Source organism: Centroberyx affinis, unplaced genomic scaffold, assembly GCF_046629955.1.
Source record: "Centroberyx affinis isolate AG114_WGS23_722 - 3 ecotype Tasmania unplaced genomic scaffold, CSIRO-AGI_Caff_v1 ptg008135l_1, whole genome shotgun sequence".
Lineage (NCBI taxonomy): Eukaryota > Metazoa > Chordata > Actinopteri > Beryciformes > Berycidae > Centroberyx > Centroberyx affinis.
The window spans coordinates 5001-23761 of record NW_027284055.1 but is presented as its reverse complement, the minus strand read 5'-3'; the positions used below and the strand labels follow the sequence as shown (position 1 = coordinate 23761).

At 40.1% G+C, this 18761-nt stretch overlaps 1 protein-coding gene across 1 annotated transcript in view; it reads left to right on the top strand.

Moving 5' to 3' along the window:
• Positions 1-6720: 6720 nt before the first annotated feature.
• The window catches only part of LOC139640009 (deoxyribonuclease gamma-like), a gene marked incomplete at its 3' end in the record, with an annotated part of 15996 nt that continues 3955 nt past the window's right edge, over positions 6721-18761 (top strand). Inside the window, exon 1 of the mRNA XM_071514171.1 lies at positions 6721-6858. The remainder of the gene's footprint in view (positions 6859-18761) is intronic.

Here is an 18761-nt window from a genome sequence, read left to right as displayed (position 1 = left end):
GAACCCATTACAGAAGAGACAGGCGGGTGATTAGCTAAAAAATAGTCTTAACAGCTAAGGTAACTGTACCTACAGAGAAGTCTCACTGGTTACCAGTCTCACTGACAGATCTTTCTCCTGCTGAAGGTTACATGTCCCACAATGACAAGAGGCAGGTAGCAAGTTTACTAGCTTAACAAGTTTACTAGTTTAATACATTTACTAGTTTAACAATTTTACTAGTTCAACATGTTTTCTAGTTGAACACGTTTACTAATTTACTAAGTTAGTTTACTAGTTTAACAAGTTTACTAATTTACTCAGTTTAACAAGTTTACTAGTTTAACAAGTTTACTAATTTACTAGTTTGACAAGTTTACTAATTTACTGAGTTTAACAAGTTTACTAGTTTAACAAGTTTACTAATTTACTAAGTTTAACAAGTTTACTAGTTGAACAAGTTTACTAGTTGAACAAGTTTACTAATTTTCTAAGTTTAACAAGTTTACTAATTTAACAAGTTTACTAATTTACTAGTTTGACAAGTTTACTAATTTACTAAGTTTAACAAGTTTACTAGTTTAACAAGTTTACTAGTTTAACAAGTTTAACAAGTTTACTAATTTACTAAGTTTAACAAGTTTACTAGTTTAACAAGTTTACTAATTTACTAGTTTAACAAGTTTACTAGTTTAACAAGTTTACTAGTTTAACAAGTTTAACAAGTTTACTAATTTACTAAGTTTAACAAGTTTACTAGTTTAACAAGTTTACTAATTTACTAGTTTGACAAGTTTACAAATTTACTAGTTTAACAAGTTTACTAGTTTAACAAGTTTACTAATTTACTAAGTTTAACAAGTTTACTAACGTAACAAGTTTACTAATTTACTAGTTTAACAAGTTTACTAATTTACTAAGTTTAACAAGTTTACTAGTTTAACAAGTTTACTAATTTACTAGTTTGACAAGTTTACTAATTTAACAAGTTTACTAGTTTTACAACTTTACTAATTTACTAAATTCACTTGCTCGCTTCATAGATTATGCCATTATGAGAAAATTTTCAGGAATGGGAGGGGGTAAGTGCCGCTTTTAAACAGCGAGGGAGGAGCCAAGCTAGTTTATAAAACATGAAAAGCTGCTGAATGGAGCGGGCGGAGCTTCGTTCAGGACCAGAATTTGACAACAAGCCTATATCATTATGTCTCAATGAAATCTCCACATAGCACATATTAGTTTCAGGATTGGTTATAAAGTCTGACATTGCTTATTGCAGGTTTAAGATTAGAATTAGGATTATCTTTAGGTTAGGTTAAGGGTTAAGTTTGAAGTTAGTTTAGAGTTAGGGTTGGGTTAGGATCAGGATTAGGATTAGTTTTAGGTTTCTAATTCATCAATTTCTAGTCCTCAGTTTATTTTAAACATTGTCTGATATTTGAGGGTGGTTGTCTGTTTTTGGGGTTCTGCTCGAGGACGGTCCTCTACCAGCTTCTTCCACTGTAGTGAGCTTCATAACACTTTTAACATGCTGCTGCTTTGACATCATGGGGTGTGGCCAGAACTGCAACATGCTTTACAGTTTCTACAACAGAGCAGGGATATTCAACCGTGTGCTGTGTTATGTGTGCTGTGGAGGCCGAGTGTGTGCAGGTTTTTGTTCCAACCAAAGACTACAGCAGGTAATTTCACTGATTAGCTCCTCCTCTCTGGTTGAACGTGTGGTAAACAGTGAGATCACCCGCTGGGTCTTTGATAATGTTGTTTGCCCTTTTTTTTTTTTCTGACGACACGTGTTCTGTAGATGATGTGCTGATGATGATGTGCTGAGCTGTTTAATTGTATGAACCTTTGTATTTTCTTTTTTACTTTATTTGTATCAGTGCCTTTTGTTTTCCCTCTTGTTGTGTATTTTTTTACATCAAACATATGTAAAGAAAAATGAGGTAAAGCACTGGTAATGACGCAACTGACAGAGAAGAGGGCTATGTAAAGAAAGGCTTTAAGACTCGCTTTAAAAAATCTGAGTCTTTGGCGCCCTCATGTAGCCAGGCATCGCAAAGGCATGGGGACAGAGAGACAGACACAGAGACAGACAGACAGACAGACAGACAGAGAGACAGAGAGACAGACACAGAGACAGAGAGACAGACAGACAGACAGAGAGACAAAGAGACAGACACAGAGACAGACAGACAGACAGAGAGACAGACACAGAGACAGACAGACAGACAGACACAGAGACAGACAGACAGAGAGACAGAGAGACAGACACAGAGACAGACAGACAGACAGACAGACAGACAGAGACAGAGAGACAGACACAGACACAGAGAGACAGACAGAGAGACAGAGAGACAGACACAGAGACAGACAGACAGACAGACAGAGAGACAGACAGAGAGACAGAGAGACAGACACAGAGACACAGAGACAGACAGACAGACACAGAGACAGACAGACAGAGAGACAGAGAGACAGACACAGAGACAGACAGTCAGAAAGCTCAGTCAACGAATGACTTATACCCTTACCTGCCTTTATCTTCTACTTTTAACTTTTTTTTTATTATATTGATGTGGTCACTACATGAGTTTAGGCGACATGTTTCAGAGGTGTAGGGGAAAAATGAGTCTCACCCTTGTGGATCAAAATGAATGAGCAAAGGTTCAGGAGTCTTCCGCGGATTCTTTATTCAAAACATGCATGGTTCAGTTCAGTGTTACAGATAAACATATAACAAAGAAATTACAAAGAAAGGAGTGGAGACGGTCCACTTATATAGACCTGAGTAAACAACAACATAAATCTGACATGGTGCCAAAACACATCTGGAAAGTATAAGCATCTCTAGGTACGAGAGTCTAGCATCAACAATCTTCCAGACCCTCTGGTGCCTAGCACAGTCATAAATGCACTCATGACAGCTATATGACTTCTTCATGTGATCAGGATTCAGGGCACAGTGTTCTATTTTATTTCTTACAGAGGTCACAGGTGCCGGTGTAATTTCAGTCTGTAAATGACTGGGAAGCACTAATAAAAGCTACTACTACTACTACTACTACTACTACCATTTTGTGGAAGGGAGGAAAAACGAGGGAGCGAGGCAGAATAAATGCTCCCTCGAACAGAAGTTGGAACCAAATTGCACTTTGTTTGTCTGTCATTTTTCATCCTGCCATTTTTTTGGGATTCCCCCGTCGATCCAAGGGAAGACAACATCCAGTAGAGGTGGAAGCGAATGCAGCCATGAGCAAGGAACCAGACCCGGAAGAAACCAGACCCAGAAGGAACCAGACCCGGAAGAAACGCAGGAAGCCCTAAAGCTGCGAGGAACAATGATTAGAGTTGAATTATGGAGACATTAGAGAGGTGAAATAAACCAAACTAGTACACTTTCTCAGTAAATAATTAAAATGAAATGCAATGTTGGTTGAGGGAGTTCAACCTTATCAGTGATCTGCAACATTTCAGAAACAAAGGCAAAGATCGTTTGGATGTCTTTAAAGATTACTCATAGTTTAGTTGAATGAGAATTTTTTTTTAAAACACAGAAAGCTACATGTGCCTCAAAACCACGTTCTGTCAGAATAATCCAGATTACACAGGAAGACAAAGATTTATTTGCACTGAGGTCAAAGTGACAGTTGGACTGTGAACATCCATCATGTCACAGTAAGACACAGATTATTGATTTGAAATATTCTTCCAAGTCTGAGGCTGCTGTTGGCCGCCGGCAGCAGCAGATAAATACAGTTGACAAAATATTTGTCTGTCTGCTCTTGGCATCACGTCATTATGTCAACATGCCATTCCTAGGAGGAGAGCTGAGAAAACATGACACGTTCTGTCATGTCGGCTTAAACGGAAAATCCACCTAAAACAAACAAAACTAAACAAACTAAACATTGTTATTCCCATTTTTTTTTTTTTTGTTTATTTGCAGGATGGTAAAACAGATGCAAAATAACAACAAATTACAACATAGGTAATAAGGGTTGGAAATAAAATCAGGCAAAAGGACAGGAAAGAAAAATATAAAAAGAAGGCTAAAAACAAGATTAAAGATAAGATAAGATTAGATAAGATAAGATAAGATAAGATAAGATAGCACTTTATTGATCCCCTTGATGAAATTCAGGAATTTGAACAAAGCAGAAAAAAAGCAGAGCCGACAGAGGTAAAAAACCACAACAGGAGAGTGAAATAAAACAATTATAAAAAAAAAAAAATTCTAGAAAAGAGGGTTTAAGCAGAAATTGAAAAGATGACACAGACTGATGATAAAAGCACAGAAAGAAAACATGCAAAGACCGATTTGTGCAGGTGAAATGTAAGAGAGACAAAAAAAAACCTAAAAGTTCACTTATTTGTGAGTATAAACCATTCCAAAGACCATTCACTCCTACACAGTTTAGTCTACTTATGATATTCAATTCATTTCAGTAAATTATTTTCCCCCCCAAAACTGAAATAACGTTTTAGAATAAATTCATCACTTAATTCATTCATCATTCAGAATCCAAGGAACCACGTCTCTTATATCTGAGGTCATCAGACTCTGAGGCCAGTTGCATAAAGCTAGATTAAGACCAGTCTAAGCCTTAGACTGGTCTTAGATTCTCAGGTTGGACTAGTCTAATTAAGACCGTCTGTTACTTAAATATTATGACTGACTTATTTTGAGGTAGGAATGTTAGCCACCTTCCCCCCCGGCCAATCTTTGTTGTTATGGCAACGAGTCGGCCTAACTGTCAGAGTGGGAAGTTTAAATACTGAAGCTGTTTCATACAAGATGCCAAATCTTTGGTTTTTGGGAAGAGTCTGAAGAAGAGAGAGAGTCTTTAGAGACAGAAACAAACCAACATACCAAAACATGAAGTCAAATTTTTTTGACAAGAGGTTTGTCCTCAGTAGCTGATTTCAATTTAATTTCAATCTAATTTCAAAATAATTGTGTCATTAACGGGATATAACTGTTATAAAACGGGGTTGTTCCTAGTGATCGACAGGTTGCTGATTACGGATCAATAGCAGGCGGAGCTGTGGCTCTGTGTCGACCCTCGGCTTCGCTCTGGCTGCTCCGGCTCCAAAAAAAGTCAACATGGCGCCGATCTTTAGGCTTCAGAACGGCCTTCAGCAGGCGATCTGTGGGTGATGTCACACTCACTACTCCATCTGTTTTTACAGTCTATGGAGTGATAGTAGCTCCATGCTAACACTTTAGCTACACTATGCTGAGTGACAGTAGATAAACTGCTAACAACCTTTCATTACTAAAATGGCAGTTTTACTTTGGATAATACTGGCAGTCTACTGTCACATAGTGGATGCTAAAGTGTTAGCATGAAGAGCCAGCCACCAGGGACATGTGCATTTGGATGAGTCATTTTTATACATCTATTACAAGCAGGTCAAAACTAAAGGTGATGGAGTCTTTGAAACTGAGGCTCCTAAACTGTGGAAAGCTCTTCATTGGACTTAAGATCTGCATTTTTTTTTTTTTTTTTTATATCTGCAGACTGTTGACACTTTCAAAAAGCAGCTAAAGACTCATCTGTTCAGACTGACCTCCGTTTAGCCTCTGTGTGTTTTTATGTCTTTTGTTTTAATGTTTTATTGTTTTTTTCTGGTCTTATTTTAACATTTTTACTTATTTTATTTGAAGCACTTGGTGACTTTGCTCTGTGAAAGGCGGCGTATACATAAACTTTACTTACTTTACTCATCTGTGTGTCTTCATTGGGACGGCACACATTTGTGTTACTTTTCAACACAACAGCTGTAAATGACAACAGATGCTGTTATTAACACCTGAAGACACACACACACACACACACACACACACACACACACACACACACACACAGTGCAAAGGCAAAGTTGACCGACGAGTCAGTCTACCAGGAAGTTGCTGGGGGAGTTTGGCTTCAGGCACTGGGTTCTTCACACCTGTATCAGGAGTGTGAACATGTGACCGGACTCCCACACACTGTCCACACTTTACATTTTACCGAAGAATTACTGAGTTTCGGTACTGAGGCCTTCGCCAGCCAAATCAATCAGATCAATCTCTGATCAGAGAGTATACTGCTCAGTCCAATGAAGAGCAAGACTCCGCTTCTCCATTCTCACCTGAATGACAGGAGGCGAGTTGGGGCTTTGCATTGTGGGTAATACGGCTATCTGGTTTCAACGGAGTAGCTGCTGAACAACCAAGACCGGACAAACATACTCTCTCTCTCTCTCTTCTTTCACTCACACACACACACACACACACACACATTTCTTTTCACACATGCTGTATCTCTGTTTCATGCATTCTTGTCATTCTCATACACAGACACACACCTGTCGCCCACACACTCTCTCTCTCTCTCTCTCTCTCTCTCTCTTTCTCTCTCACACACACACACACACACACACACACACACACACACACACACACACACACACACAGAGACACCATCTCTGTCTCACACATCTTTCCCCTCACACACTCACAGACACACCCACCTCTCTCTCTCTCTCTCTCTCTCTCCCCTTCTCTCACAGCAGGAAAACATTTGGAAGGCGGGATGTGGATGTTTTTTTTTTTCTTTTTGGTTTTTTTTTTCACCCAGGGGCCTTTCCAGCTTTCCTATTGGCTGGCTTTCAACCAATCCCACGGTCTGCGGTCAGGCCTGTTAAGAAAGCCGAGCCCCCGCTGCTGACCGCAGACCCAGGGGCTTTTATTGTGAAGCACCGAGGCTTTCCTTCTTCACTCTTGTTTTCCATTTATTTGATCGTTTGTGGAAATAAAGTGGACTCACAGCAGCTCACCTCGTCTCAGCGGGCAGCGGGCCGTCTCCTCCTCACACCTAGGACCTCCTCCAGGTGAGCGGCAGCCGGCCTTCATGACCCAAACATCCAGTTCTGCTTCTGAATGGGACGCTTCAAATATTTGTTTTTCCGACACGTAAAAAAAAAAACAAAAAACAACGCGTTCGTCCATCTCAAATACTTCCAGATCTCCAGCGCAGGGGAGAAGCTGAAGTCGAGAATGAGCAAAGCGGTAAAATAAGAGTGAAACTTGATCCCAGTGTCATCAGTTCTTTGTTTGAATATTTGTGTTGTCAGACAGTTTCATCATCGGAGACGGACAGGCAGACAGAGGCTCGGCGTTCAGCACCTGTAACTTCTAAAGTATTTGACTATGATTGGTATTTTTTAAACATAATAGAAACCTTTTTATACTTTTACAGAGATTAGGATTCAGAAAAAAAGTGTAGTTCTGCCCTTTTTGCACCAAATTGAATGTAGGGTCTTTCACTTGCGCCTTTTGGATTCCCCCCCTTTATTTTAATTTTGTTTATGATTACAAATGTGTTGTTTTCACCGTCAGAGTTCAATAACAGCTTTCCAATTATATGTATAATACTAATTTTCGGCCAAATTGTCACTTAGACCCCTTTGGCACCAATCCTCTAAATATTAGTGTGGTCAGGCTGTTTTCTCCTATGATGTGACAGCTGCACAAGGAAATGTGTTTCAGATATCGAGGGTCTAGAGTGAATTGGGTGAAAGTGATATTTTCCTGCATGCATCTATGTGTTTTTTATTCAAAACACAACACAGGAACCGTTCATCCTCTCACAGAAATGAAGGATAAGAAAATCGATGGTGTATAAAGTTAAGTAAGTCAAAGTTAAGTCAAGTCTCATGGATTTTCCCCTTTTAATTTTGTTTATGGTTACAGGTGTGTTCTACTATCAGATAGAGCTCAATAAAAACTTTCAGTGATGTATAATACAGATTTTAAGCTAAGATGTTATTTACACCCCTTTCACACCAAATCCTCGATATTAGAGTTCTAGATACGTAGAGTTTGGTTCCAAAATGAGAAATTCACTATTTAATAACAGGAAGGCCAACAAGCCGACAGCTGAAGGGGAAAATAGAATTATAACTATTTCTTTGTGTGTTTTCTGAAAAATCTAATAACACTGCTTTGTACAGAAAATGCGTTAAATTAATATCATGAAGGGACATTTTTGGAGCTGAGACTTTTCACCTGTAAAACTGACAGAGGCTCCACCTTTCTAGTGTTAAACAAACTGACAGCTAGTCTAACAGAATGATCAACAGCACAGAATTAAAGTAAATGGTGAAGCTTTTTAAAGGATAGTAGTCAAGTCCTTGGTTGACTAAATGAGACCTTTACAGACTGGATCCAATAGATTTCAGAGGAACTGACCATTGTTTGATCAGGTGATAATTTCCCCCCTGAAATGGATCTCTAGCAAAGGTTTTTAATCATGTGCGAGTCATCATGAGAGTTTTTCAACCAAACGCCACAGCAGCCGATTTCACAGATCAGTTCCTCTTTTCTGACCGACAGACTCACAAAATGACACGAAATGAGCATCAACTCTCGAAACTCGGCTTCCACGTTTCTGACGGGAATCCAGTTCAGATCAGGTTGGATTCTGGTCCAACAGCAGGAACTGGACTGGACATTTCCATTTCTGTTGGTCTCATGAAAAGGTTAGCTAACGCTTCCAGGTTAGCAGCTGAAACAGTTAGCTTCAGGTTAACTTCGGGTTTTGCTCACGGTTCAGTAAATGAAACCTTGTTGTCATGAGTTGGGAGTTGAACCATCCGACCCTCCGACCTCCACACCCTGACATCATGCTCATTTCCTAAAATTTAGTGAGACCAGACTGCTGATCTGCAGCATCTTGCAAAATACATTTTCCAATAAGAGACGACACGAACCAAAACAAAATACCTCTCAGATCTGTCAGCAGTGGGAAGAAGCTGCACAGCAGTCTGGTTTAATAGCATGTAAAACTCCTGTCAGGGCAGGACTGACTGGATCCCACTCATTAAAACAGCGTAATTATGTGTAATTTCCTACGAAAGCCAAGTGTCTGCTGTGTGTGTGTGTGTGTGTGTGTGTGTGTGTGTGTGTGTGTGTGTGTGTGTTGTGTCTCTTATCAGCTGCAGTATCTACTGTTCGACTGGCTAAACAGAAGATACAAACTAGTTGGGAAACTGCCATAACACACACACACTGGCTGAGGTTCAGCTGCATTTTATTGCCGTTTGTGTGTGTGTGTGTGTGTGTGTGAGAGAGAGAGAGAGAGAGAGAGAGAGAGAGAGAGAGAGAGAGAGAGAGAGAGAGAGAGAGAGAGAGAGAGAGAGAGAGAGAGAGAGAGAGAGAGAGAGAGAGAGAGAGAGAGAGAGACTGTAATGCAGTGGGTGTATCTGCTTGTGTTATGTGTATAATGTGTTTAATTGCACAAGTTAAAGGGAATATGTGTGTGTCTGTTTGTGTGTGTGTGTGTGTGTGTGTGTGTTCAACTGTGTGTGTGTGTGTGTGTGTTCAACTGTGTGTGTGTGTGTGTGTGTGTGTGTGTGTGTGTGTGATGTGGTGCAGTGTTTTTTTGCATGTGTGTCAGTTTAATTGTTTCATTGTGATCATAATGCCATGGGGTCTTTGTGTGTGTGTGTGTGTGTGTGTGTGTGTGTGTGTGTGTGTGTGTGTGTGTGTGTGGTCTCTACTGTTACATAACAGGACAGACAGAAACAACAAGATAATCACAACAACAGGAAACTTTTCTTCTTCCCTCTGAAACATCAAGAAAGCGTCTTGTGTTCAGACTGAACATCAGGACTTCAGACTTTATCTAACCGCTGCCTGAGAGAGTTTCAAAAACCCAAGAGTCTGAGAATCAGTTGAAACATGAAAACCACCAAAACTGGGTTAGGAGGTTTCATGCAGCACTTTTCATCACTTAGAGCTGTTTACTGACAGTAAAACAACAAAAAGTATCATACTGTGCACACTATTTTGTTCTGTCTGTAATGTGGGATTTCAATGGAAAATCCAGTGATTATGTAGAAGAGACCGTACAGTACAGTACCGTGTAATACAGTACAGTACAGTTCAGTTCACTATAGTTTACTTTAATAATTAAATTCAGCTCAGCTCAGTCTTGTATAGTTTTAGTTGTCCAGTCCAGTCCAGTACTCACAGGATTCCCACAGTCCCACAGGCCTCAGGGAGTTTGGTTTCTAGACCAATTACCACAAGAACCAATAAAGCGCAATAATCTGATTGTGTGTGTGTGTGTGTGTGTGTGTGTGGTTGTGTGGTTGTGTGTGTGAGACATAATTCAAATTTGAATTCAAATTTGAGTTGAAATTTGAATTATGTCTAGACTCAAATTTGAATTCAAATTTGAGTTGAAATTTGAATTATGTCTAGACTCAAATTTTTATTCAAATTTGAGTTGAAATTTGAATTATCACACACACACACACACACACACACACACAAATCGTATTATTGTGCTTTATTTGTTGTTATGCCAATTCTCATACTGTCTGTATTAATGTCTGTAATTTATAAATACGAATACTTTGCACGGTAGATGTATTCTGACGGGAACGATACGCCTCTCAGTACTGTGTGAGACTGTCCTCCCCCAAAAATCGAGCCCATAGGTCGTTTGTGCAAGCAGCTCATTACGACCTGTAGTTACGTTTTGAAGTCAAGTGACCTCTAGCAGTCGTGTAAATAATAACGACAATGTGCTGCGTTGGTCTGCGTCCACGTCATGTGACGTCAAGTTTCTCTGTCAACATTAAAATATCACAGTGGAAAGTCAGGGTGTTGTGGTCGGGGATGGTGGATGGGCGATACGTCGGCCCGGGGTTCGATTCCCAGTGTTTCCAAAGGACATACAACCATGAGTCACATTTTAATTTTTTTTAATTTAACCATGACCAAACCATTTTCCTAACCAAGTTGTTTTAGTTGCCTAAACTTTACCATAACCCTAACCCTAACCAAATTTAACCATTAACCAACCTTTGGGATGTAAATCAATTTGTGGCAGAGGAACGTTTTCAAATTCATCGAGGTCGTGTTCATTTCACGTATTTTTGTGAGATCACGTTGCCATCTCCTGCCACCGGTAGGGGCTGATTTAGGAAACGTATTAGAGGGTAGGAACAAACGACCGATATGGCCGTATGGTTTGGAGGACTTGTTGTCATGTGTACATGCACATTGTCCATTAATGATGTGCAGTGTGCTAAACTACTTTACTGTGTCCTGCAATGCTAATCCTGTCTGGACAGGCTTTGGTTTTATCACTCTCCAGATTGTCCCACTAGACTTACCATACAGGCACAACGCTAAATCTTGTTTTTCCGGTTTTGCTTCGTAGAAAATATTGAGTGGGTTTACAGTAACAGTGTTTGCTCCTGTTCATCTCTATGGTACGGTGGCCTAGAGAGCTCAACGCACTGCAACTTAAGAAAATACATGCAATTAGACAAAATACAAGCAAATTAAGAAAACATCTTCATCAATTTGACATCACGTGTGCTGCAAATACACACAACTAGTGAGGCTAAGGCTAGGTTAACAGCAGATATCTGCAATAATATCTGAATCATGCGATCACAATGTTAAAATAAACCTAAAAAACTCACATTTTAGCTCATTTTCCAACACCACTGACGAGTATCCGACTTCAGTAACTTCAAAAGTCACAAAGCATTGAGCAACAAGCGTGTCCCAGCCGGGTGCATCACTTTTTTGTGTCCCCTGGAAACAGATCCGCTGTCGTCTGTGCTACTTGCAGCACGTTTGTCTATTTGGTTGTGTTGTGTGTTTTTGGTTGTGTTGTGTGTGTTTGGTTGTGTTGTGTGTATTTGGCTGTGTTGTGTGTATTTGGTTGTGTTGTGTGTGTTTGGTTGTGTTGTGTGTATTTGGTTGTGTTGTGTGTATTTGGCTGTGTTGTGTGTATTTGGTTGTGTTGTGTGTATTTGGCTGTGTTGTGTGTATTTGGCTGTGTTGTGTGTATTTGGCTGTGTTGTGTGTATTTGGTTGTGTTGTGTGTATTTGGTTGTGTTGTGTGTATTTGGTTGTGTTGTGTGTATTTGGCTGTGTTGTGTGTGTTTGGTTGTGTTGTGTGTGTTTGGTTGTGTTGTGTGTGTTTGGTTGTGTTGTGTGTGTTTGGTTGTGTTGTGTGTGTTTGGTTGTGTTGTGTGTATTTGGTTGTGTTGTGTGTGTTTGGTTGTGTTGTGTGTATTTGGTTGTATTGTGTGTATTTGCAGCGCATGTGTTGTCAAATTGATGAAGATGTTTTCTTTGCTTGTGTTTTCTTAAGTTGCAGTGTGTTGAGCTCTCTGGGCCACTGTACTATGGAGTTGGATGTATTTTGCACACTGAATCTCTGAGGTCATTTACACATGAGACGCCCAGTTTGACCAGTTGCCCCAGTTTGGTGACAGTAAATTGGGGGTTGGCGACCACAACAAAAGAATAGAAGAAGAAGAAGAGTCAAACTGTTGTTTAGGGATTTGTTGTCATTCAGTTTGAGTGTGATGTGTGAACTGAGATAAACTGAAACTGCCTGTAAAAACGGACGAGGTGACGACTTTAGATTTTACGGCACAAACACAAACACAAACAAATTACCTACAAAACACATACAGTACCTAAATAAATACAGAAAGATTTGACTCAAAACGTTTCCAACATTTCAATTGGTGCCGTTTGTACGTATGAGTGTGTGAACTGACACTTCAAATCCATCCAGGAAACACTCTATAAGCTGTATTATATTTGATTATTAAAGATTATTATTGTTATCCTGAGTAGACATGAAAAACAATCGCACTAAAACTATTCCATGCACTGTACTTCCATACCTGCAGTCATAAGATAAGCAATGGGACCTTTTTTTTTATTGTGCATTTTCCTAGTGATCACAAACATACTGTACATACAGGAATACACAGTTAAGACTCAGTTGTATAATGAAGGTTGAAGCAGTGATAATAACAGTTCAGTTTATTCACAAATCAGTTAAAATACAAGTACAATCATATGAGACATAATGGAGATATGTGAAATGGGACACCCTGAAGCTTGAGGATAGGGGCCCCAGACACTAAGCAGATAATGACAGCTCTGCCAAAGTGAAATGTGTCTTGACATCAGATCCCTTCCCCCCCACCCCCTCCTCCTCCTCTGCCCCCCAGCTTCTTGTGAATTTAGCATCAGATAAGAAAGGAACAGGGATTATAGGTAAGTGACAGGTGGGGCCCGACATGCCTGTGGTTACAGTACACTGCAGTTCAGAGTGGATTGCTGCAGGACACAGGCAGTGTGATGCAGAGGTTACTGCCTGCAGCCGCGGATCAGTAGCTGTAGTTACATGAGACATTTTTTTTTTCATTCTGAATGAAATAATTCCGATGGAAGATTGCCACGCAAGTGTTTACATGAGCACTACATGTAACGATCGCATTAAAAGAGGGGTATCATTTGCTTTTTCAGCAATTTTATATAATTACCTGGTGTCTATAAAATACATCTGTTATGTTTTTTTCAGTAAAAATCATTTACTTATAGCCTTAGCTATTCACTTCCCAGTGTTTGTTTCCCACCAACAAGAAAATAGGTAGTTTTACATAAGCAGCTTCTATGCTAATGAGCTACTGCTCTGATTGGCTGGCCATTCTGGAAGGCTGCCCTCCTCTTAGTGCTGATTGGTCTATTTCAGACAGTCCAGTATCTACATAGACACCGGAGCAAAATCTGACTGGCCTGTACAAGAGGGCGTGTTTTATTGTTGGTGACTGTGGGGAAATGGCATAGTAATTTGATTCAATTTTTTTACTGTGATTACTTCACACCTCCAAGTACCAAAATCACCATAAATACTAAAAATTGCCACATCCTAGGATACCCCCCCTTTAAGATGTGTGTTTGCTCCACAGTTTGTAATCAGAATAAAAGTTTCTGACATGCGCAAAACACCGAATCAGCACTCTAACATGGGCTTAAGTTTTTAAAAGATGGACCTGCGTCAGTTATTTCTTTACTGCTGTTCTTTCTGATGAAGCAACAGGTTTATCAAAACATACAGACTCCGTAAGTGTCAGAAAAAGACGTTTCGTTTTGTTTTGCCCCCGCAATGATTGGGTTCATTTGTAATTTTCACCACTGTAAACCGAAACCGGCCCGGAGAGGCGGAGTCAGGACTTGATATAAAGGCGGACTGCACTGCCCACATCCTCCCGCAAAAAAAGGGAAACGTAATTGACGTTACTTACGTTAAATATGCGAGCGTGTGCAGAAAGAGGCGAGATAAAGAAAGTGATCGGAAAGAGTGTTTACATGATGAAATTCTATCCATCGACCGGATTATGAAAGAGTTAAACAGCCTCTCAAACAGAATTAAATTTCATTCGGATCGGCGGTTTATTCTGATTGAGGTGTTTATATGAGGCATTTTTATTCTGATTGGGCTGCTGTTCTGATTAAAAAGCTCCATGTAAACTCAGCTACTGTCAGGAAAGAAAACGATAAAAGATTTGCCATTACATGATAATAGCATAGGATAGCATAGGTAGCCTCAGAGGGAATTGAACCCCCAAACCCTGCAGTCAGTGCCTTGCTCTACCTGCTGAGCTACAGACTCAAGACAGACTACCTGCTTTAACTCAGTAGCTAAAAGTGAAGTTTGCATCTGTTCCCAGTCTCCTCAAGAGCTGATTGGTCCAGACTTAAAGGACAATTCCTTACTTCCATTACATGTCTGCTTGTAAACAAACTAAAGCAAAGGTTTCGCACGATATACGATGGCTCAGGAAGTTCAGTTGAAGAAGAAGACTAAGTCCTCACAGGCAGAACAGTCACAGTACTGGGCTCTGATTGGCTGACAATACCAGCTCCTCTAATTTAAATTAGGTTGGCAGATTGGAAGGATTTCAGGATTTTGTTTTCAGAAACCACCTGGACAAAAACGGCAGATTTTTGAACATGAAATAACTTTAAATTTAACCACTCAAACAAAATCAGATTTTAACAATGTTTTTATTAAACACCTTTGCTCATACATGTATTTATTTAACTTTTATTGTACCTGGAAGTCCCACTGAGAATCAGTTTCTCTTTTCAAAGGGAGACCTGGCCAAGAGGCAGCAAACATTTAAACACAAACGGTGCAAAAGTGACAAACATAAAACATAAATGTATAGAAACAGAGGAAATATGTATTCCTACAAAAGGGCCTCTTGCATTTATGGGCATAATTTTTGCTGATATGAAATCTAAACTGTAGTCATGCGCAAAAAGTAATGAGTGTCGTTTGATTTTGAAGGGTGAGGAAAATATACATTCTTTTCTTTTCATTCCTGGGGGGGAAAAAAAACTGTTTTTATGGGTTATTTTAGCAGATGTGGCTTTTTGTCTGAGGGGCTTTTCTCTTCATGTAGGGGCGGAAGATGAGTATCAGGTGAGGAATGTGCAGCAGACGTTATAAGCCATACCTGTCATTATTGGGCTTTGAAAATAAGGGAGATTTTCCGGGACCCCCACCCAACCATCATTTTTACATTATGAAAGGGATTTCTTTTCTCTTTTCTCGGTTCCAGAGATCTACCAACTAGCATGCTGGTTGACATCTTTTTTCCCCACCGTGACCAAAACTAAACTCCCCTCTAAACCTTGCAAAACGCATTGGTTTCCCAACATCCTTCTGGTCAGGAATGGATAAATAGTCTCCCAAGTGTCTAAATATCGATATAGAGATTCCGTTTTTTTAACTGGTGTCTGATCAGGGACGGACTGGGACAAGAAAATGGCCCTGGACTTTTTGACCCAGACCAGGGCCCCATCTTACACCCGGCGCAAAGCGCAGTGCAAGTGTGTGATTGCTAGTTTCCGACCGACGCAGTTGTCATTTTCACGCCCAGCGCCCACGTTGTTTAAATAGCAAATGTACTTGCGCCCGTCTGTGCACCCATGGGTGTGTTGGTCTTAAAATGAGGTGTGGTCAGGCACATTGCTATCTTGAGGCAGCGGAAAGCGATTGCGCCATTGACCAACAAAAACCTGGTGCAGTGTTTTCCTGCTAATTAAAAGGTCTCTCTCTCTCACTCACACACACACACACACACACACACACAACGTTACCATGCAAAATAGAAAAATAGGATCATCTATGAAAATTTGCACTTTACTTCGTTCCTGACATTTATTTTGTTGCCAAATAGCCATATGCTTTCACCATTACGCAATGCCAAAGGCGCAACGTGCATGTCCCGTTCACCATCCTCACACTTTGCCAATTGTTAAATACGCAACTGACAACCAAGAAAAACAACACAGTAAATATGTGAAAAGCACAGTGTAAACAAAAGAGATGGTTCTGTTCATCAGTCCAGGAGTTTTATTTACAGCAGTGTGGTCCCATGCAGCTTATATACAGTGCAGACAAAACTGGCCAATTGAAGAAAAAAGGAAAAAAATACAACTTGCAAAAATAAACAAGAAAAATATACAAGGCAAAAAAAAGATACTTATAAACTGAATCTGGACTATAAGGCAATGCCCCTTTAGATAAAGTCCCTCCGCAGATGACAGAGTACTAGCCTGTCTCTGCCAGCAAGGTCTGCTATCCTTTCTCCACGGAGCTCCAGCCTCCACCTTTATATATCAGCTGGCTCCTACTAAGAGACATCAATCAGTATACGATAATCAATTACCTCATAGCATTATTCACCTGATCATATTACCCCACAACCTTATATTCAACAATAATACAGGTCATTAGACATTTCCAAAAACAACTGATCCACTCCAAAAGTATTAAAATAACTTTTCAAGAAACCCACAATTAAACACCCCTGCCACTTTACCACACTTGGTCCGATCCCCCGGAAACCCCCCTCCAGAAAAGGAAGTGGAACGCTCCGCCTCGGGTTTCCCGGGTCTAAAACAGGATCGTCCAGTGCGGCACAGAAAACAAGTGACAAACAATTCATTCGTGAAAAGTACATGAATAAATATACATTTAATTGCAAAGACTATACGTCTCTTGACTTTTTATTTTACACTGCAATGTTTTATGTAAATGAGTAAAACTACGACTGGGTCGCTATGTATTAACTCTACCAATACTGCTATCGGCGGCCTCAGACATCACAAACAGAGAGAGGGAGAGAGAAAGAGAGAGAGAAAGAGAGAGAGAGAGAATCCGTTTCCTCAGCAGAAAACCGTTCCTTTCTCCAACTTGCCGAATCCGCCATTTAAATAGCAACGCGCCAAGGTGCAAGCCACCTGGCTCTTAAAGGGAACGGGAGACGACACTCTGATTGGTTGAGTTCATGTTACGCCCAAATCACGCCTATGATTAATTAAGGGACTCAGTCTAACCCCTGTGCGCCTTGTGCCTTACTTTGCGCCCACATGTTAACACGTTTAACTAGCAGTTTGGATTTGGACACGCCCTAAATGTACTTGCCCATGAGCTTTAGACCATGTGCCATGGATCGTTTAAATAGGGCCCATAGCATTTAATGCATCATGATGAAGGGCTATATTTGAAAAGGCGATATAATCTATATCAATACAGATGAAATCAGTCAGGGATTGCCATTGCCATTTTTAGCACTTTAATTTGGTAACTTTCAACAATGAATATTTAAATTAACCAACACCAGGTAACAGTAAATTCTAATAAACTATAATGTTGTCTAATAACAAAATATAAACAATTAAAAGGTGGAGTAAAGGGGTGGACATGTGGAGAGAGGTGCTGCACTGCTGAGAAGGTCATTTTGATGCCTGAGCTTCACGGGCCTTTATTTTTTGTCCCTCAGTTTCTCTGCCCCACCTTTTAATTTGTTTGTGTGTGGCTTTCTGTCTGAGGGGCTTTTCTCTTCATGTAGGGGGGGAAGATAAATCACAGGTGAGGAATGTGTAGCAGATGTTAAGCCCTCCAGCTGCAGGACAGTCAGACCGGTGGAAACAGGACGGGCGCCGGGTGTTTTGAGGAGGGGGATTTGCATCGGACTTGTTAGAACAAGAGCTGGAAGTTCTCCTTTCTCTTATAGATGAAATGTTACACTGTGAGTTTTGGTCTCAGCGGGACGAGCCTCGCTGAAATGAGAGTTAGTTAAAAAATGAGATAGAAACAATCTAATTCATTTGATAAATAAGTAAATAATAAATTTTGTCAAAAGAGCTCTTTAATTCAGAGGTTTGATTAAATAACTGATGATTTCACATTTTCCTTTCGTTCATCACTCACACAAAATTGCCATTTATTTTTCAGAGTTTAACAAAAGTAATTTTTGCTTCTTCCGCTCTCATTCCTAAATGTCAATCAAAAACCACTGACAAACCTTTGATGAGTCTGTTGTAGACGGGAACAGACACAGACACAGATACATACAGACACATACAGACACAGATACAGACACATACAGACACATACAGACACATACAGACACAGATACAGACACATACAGACACAGATACAGACAGACACATACAGATACAGACAGACACATACAGACACATACAGACACAGATACAGACAGACACAGATACAGATACAGATACAGACAGACACATACAGATACAGACAGACACAGATACAGACACAGATACAGACAGACACATACAGATACAGACAGACACATACAGATACAGACAGACACAGATACAGATACAGATACAGACAGACACATACAGACACATACAGACACAGATACAGACAGACACAGATACAGATACAGACACACATACAGACACATACAGATACAGACACATACAGACACATACAGACACAGATACAAACAGACACAGATACAGACACAGACACATACAGACACAGATACAGACACAGACACATACAGACACATACAGACACAGATACAAACAGACACATACAGACACATACAGACACAGACACATACAGACA